The 4,447-nt window shown below is 44.0% G+C and overlaps 1 long non-coding RNA gene across 1 annotated transcript in view; it reads right to left on the reverse strand.

The window, feature by feature from the left end:
- Positions 1–2,679: 2,679 nt before the first annotated feature.
- Positions 2,680–4,447, reverse strand: part of LOC109296193 — a 38,721-nt gene continuing 36,953 nt past the window's right edge. Inside the window, exon 3 of the long non-coding RNA XR_002096925.1 lies at positions 2,680–3,661. This is a non-coding gene — a long non-coding RNA (uncharacterized LOC109296193). The remainder of the gene's footprint in view (positions 3,662–4,447) is intronic.

The raw sequence follows: 4,447 nt of genomic DNA on the forward strand, positions 1-4,447 counted from the left end.
ACAAAATTGAATTCTAGCAACACTCAATGCATTTTTTTTTCTAAAGCAATGTGACCCTTGTGGTATAACAGGCCTACTCTTGCTTTCCACTCTCCGAGCTCTGTGAGAGCATATATGAAGTGTTGGCTCGGTGATAAAATTAGATGCTGAGCTAATACCTGCCTAGTAGCAGTTCAAGTGCACAGTGTGTTCTGCGGCTCTGGGAATTTCAACTTCTGTGCAGAGAAAGGCAGACAGCTGAGGAAGATCAGCCCTAATCAACACTGATCCACCCAGCACTGATTATCTAATAAGTGACCTTCAGAAGGGCTAGCTTCTCTTTGCAAACCTAGGCGTCATGAACAGGTGACTCTCTCACTCCAAATATGAGCCCCTGTGGATAAGGCAATCACTGTGCTCTCTTTTTTGGATCGTTTCTTTGAGTACGCAGAGAGCTCAGCTGAGCTCACAATGTAGAAAACATGCAGTGAATTTTGCTTAGGGCAGTGAAGAACTCAGAGTGGGATCAAGGGACTTTTTACCTTGTACTCATCCAGCACAAGGAGAGAAAAACAGCATCAGCAAGGTCCAGTAAGGCCTGGGTACAAAACCCCCTGACTTCTGGTTTCGCTGAACTGCCAGAAAACTAGACCCTGCCGTCAGCACACCAAAAGCCCGTGTTTCTACCGCATGTGGCTTCCTGTTACAGCATTGTTGTATTTAGCTGAAATTGCCCTTGCTATGGATGTGAATAATTACATTATTTCTGTTTACCAAAAGAAAGCAGTGACGCATCTCACATCATTTCCTTTGCTGTTATACATGTCTTGTAACAAGCTATGAGCAGGTGCTTGCTTTACTTAAACGCTTCTCAGATACAGTTTTAAAAATAGACAAAACATTTTTGGTGGGTTTAAAATGGTGGCTTTCGTTTAAACAAAAAAACAACCCACACATAATTTTTGACCTTTTTTCAACTGTTAACCAAAATCCTAACCTAAAACACTCTGATTTTTAATAGCGAGTAAATACAGTTGTCCCATTCTTCTTTCACATGTGCAATTTTAATGGGAAACCAAGAGCTTGAATAAATGTATGTCAGCAGAGCTTACTGTACGTCATAAAATGCCACCGTTCCTGCAATTTAAGGGGGACCTGGTTTACTTCTCCACTGGTTTGCACTTTGTGTGGTCAATTATGTATGTGCAAAATGGGTGTAATGCATTACCGATGAAAATGGGAACATCTGAGCAGCGTAAAAGATGATGGAAGGTACACAACAGTGCAAAATAAAAACTCCTCTTTCTGTTTTTGGACAGGTATTTAATTACTGTAAACTCACAGCTCCTAGAATAAGACTTAGCGTACATACATTGATTAACGTGTCCAAAAGACTGATCAGATATTTCCTCATTGCCACCAGATGTGGCAGTTTAACCAGATTCACAGGGGGACTGGACAAATTCTTGGAGGAAAGGGGCATGGGAGTGAGGGGCGCAGCCTCTGAATTGCAACCTCCTAGGCCTTAAACGCTGGAGGCTGCAAGGGAGAGAGGAACAGTGGAGAAAACCCTGATCTGACCCACCTGCTATTTCCTACCTATGGGGACTTTTTACCATCTTTAATTTTCCCTGAGTCCGGGGAAGTGTGTGTGTGCCTGAAAGCTTGCAGAAGAAGTTTTTTTGTTGGGTTTTTTTGCAATTTCTCTGTTGGTCTAATAAAAGGTATCATCTCTGAACCAAGATTTGTAGAGTTTTGCATTTCTTTTTCTCTCAGGCCAACACGGCTACCAAATACATCCCTGATCTGCCCCAGGTCATTCTCCCTTTCAGCATCCGCTCTCTGCCCTGGTGTGACACAGGAGGATGGACGTATGGTCTGATCCAGTGAAGAGCAGTTCTGACGGTCGCTCTACACCCATCAGCTAGGTAAGACGTCTATTATCTACATTTGAAAACCAACTTATGGAAAGCCAAGGCAGGGAGCTGAAGTAACTTGCCGGAGGCAAGTCAGCGACAACACTGGGACCGAAGACAAGAGCTGTTCAATCCGAACCACGTGCTCATCCCACCACTCTGTGGCACCTCCGATTACACATTTATCCTGTTGAATTCTCCGCATTAGCAAGTCAGCATCTAGATTTTATTTTTAAAAGGAATAAATTAAGTTAACCTTTGCAACTGCAGGACTGGGTCGTCTAGTGCCAGCCTGAATGCTCTGTGCTGTTCTGGTCACACAAAGCAGCCTTAATCCCCATAGACCCAAACATGGGAGTATTTGCCCTGATGAAGGGCTCATCTTTCCCCCCTCCCCTTGCCAAATTCCTAGGCAGGGGCAAATCATATCAATTAGAAGTAGTTTCTGAGGCATAATGCGGCTGTAGCTCCAGATCTGAGCCATTGCATGTATGCAAAGATAAGGTGATAGGGGTGTAGGTTGTAGCCATGTTGGTCTAAGGACACAGGCAGACAAGGTTCTTTGGGTAAATCTGATGTCTTTTGTTAGCTGGTCTAATAAAAAGGTTTCCCCAAAGAACCATGTCGAGATCAGGTAATCAAATCTCATGCTTCTGAGATATGGGTTTCTACAAGGGATTCCTCTTCCCTCACAGTCTGCTACGTTCATTATTTTCCATCTTAGTCTGGAGCTGTAGGCAAGGACCTTGGACCAGGCTGGGCAATAATCTGATCTCTTGCTATATTCCTGGGAAATCAGGGATAAGTCATTCTAAGGCTAAATTATTCTTCTTTCCTTTCACAATTACCTATCAGTGCTCATTCATGGAGATACTTAATAGACGATTTCAGTCAAGACCAAGCCAACGCATTCATCGCATCCATCTCCCCTTCGCACTCCAGTTGCAACACCCAGTATTTGTCCACATAGGCAGCACTGTGCACCTCCATTCAACTCTGGCTTTTTTGATAGGATTCTATGGGTGTAAATGAAGCCTAAATTGAATGGAGAGAAAAATGGGAGAATAAAAACTAAAGGTGGCTTCATGCGTGAAGAGCCCGGCTTTACTCAACACACAGAGTGGTAGTGATCTAGTTGTGAAACAGGAGGCATGCCAGGATCGCTGCATCCCGAAATAAATAGCATGTCATAGACGTATTTAGCAAGCCCCAGACAAATGAAAGAAGGGGGAATGCAGTCCCTGGCTGGGAGGTTATTGAATATTTATAGTCAGGAAACCTCTAGTTCTGACTGGGGATTTTCCTGCTTTCCTCACCCCTGCCACTATATTTGGGATGTGATTCTGTTTATTGGTTGAAAGGATGCTCTTGTCAAATCTACTTTTTGAAATTAAAAAAAAAAGTTGGAAAATATCTAAAAGAAAAAAAAAACCCTTCTCCAGCTGCTGGTCATAGCTCTGCGAGGAGACGGATCACCACCCACTATATTGATTTAGCCAAAGAACATCATGCACTTTATATTTAAAGACTTTTGAATGCAATGGTCAACTGCAAAGAGGAATTCTTCTGAACAACACACCTATTAGTAAAGACAATATATCTACCCTCCTCTATCACTGCCAGACGTGGGTGACCGGCATTTGAAATTTGTCTCCAGCCAGAAGCAGGTGGCTAGAAAGATCTTCAGCAGTTTCTTTTCCTTAGCAGAGGCAGCTGACTGGGTTGCAGAGCAGAAGTGTTACTTTCCTTCGCATGGCAAAAGCAAGCTTCAAGGGAAGAAAATAAAGAGTTACTAAGAAGTGAACCACAGCTCAAGGCACCAGGGTGCCCAACTGAAAATGAGATAACATTTTGACTTGCTTTTGTCTGTGCAGTGTGCTGTGGAGTTCCTTATCTGACTGGGTATATCATGGGCCCCACCATAATACCATTGCCCGTGACCTTTAAACCATATGGATCCCAATGCCATTGGCTTCAAAGCAAGTTGTTTGAGGTTTGCACTAAGCAGGAAGTGATTGTAAGTGTGAACATACCCAAGCTAGCTTCAGTCCAGCTAAATAAAGTACTCAGAGAGAGGGTGCAACTACACGTGCATTAACGCACTTTAGTTCATGCACATTAAATCTAGTACCACTGGGTGCCCATACACCAACCAGGAGGCTGCTCCCACACACTGTAACTACAGCGCGTCGGAGCAGATCCAGTTAATCGAGTCTCCTGGAGCGTGGCAATTACCACACTCCAGCCACCCTCTGTGTCTCGTGTATCAACATCGCCATGCTGCAGAATGGCAGTGGGGGAGCTTTAACTAAAGATCATTTGACTTTAGATAAAGCCCCCCCGCCAGCCGTTCTGAAGCACGGGGATGCTGATACACAAAACACTCCAGGCACTTTAATTAGAGCAGCCCTGACAGCCACTCTAATTAAAGTGACCTCCCCCCTCATTCCCGAAGCATGTGTATAAATGCCCCTAGTGATGCTTTAATGTGCATTAAAGCACACATGTAGACATGCCCAGAGTAGCCTAGCAATAGTACTACCGCAAGAGCC

Source organism: Gavialis gangeticus, unplaced genomic scaffold (assembly GCF_001723915.1).
Source record: "Gavialis gangeticus isolate Ggan-Ray unplaced genomic scaffold, GavGan_comp1, whole genome shotgun sequence".
NCBI lineage: Eukaryota > Metazoa > Chordata > Crocodylia > Gavialidae > Gavialis > Gavialis gangeticus.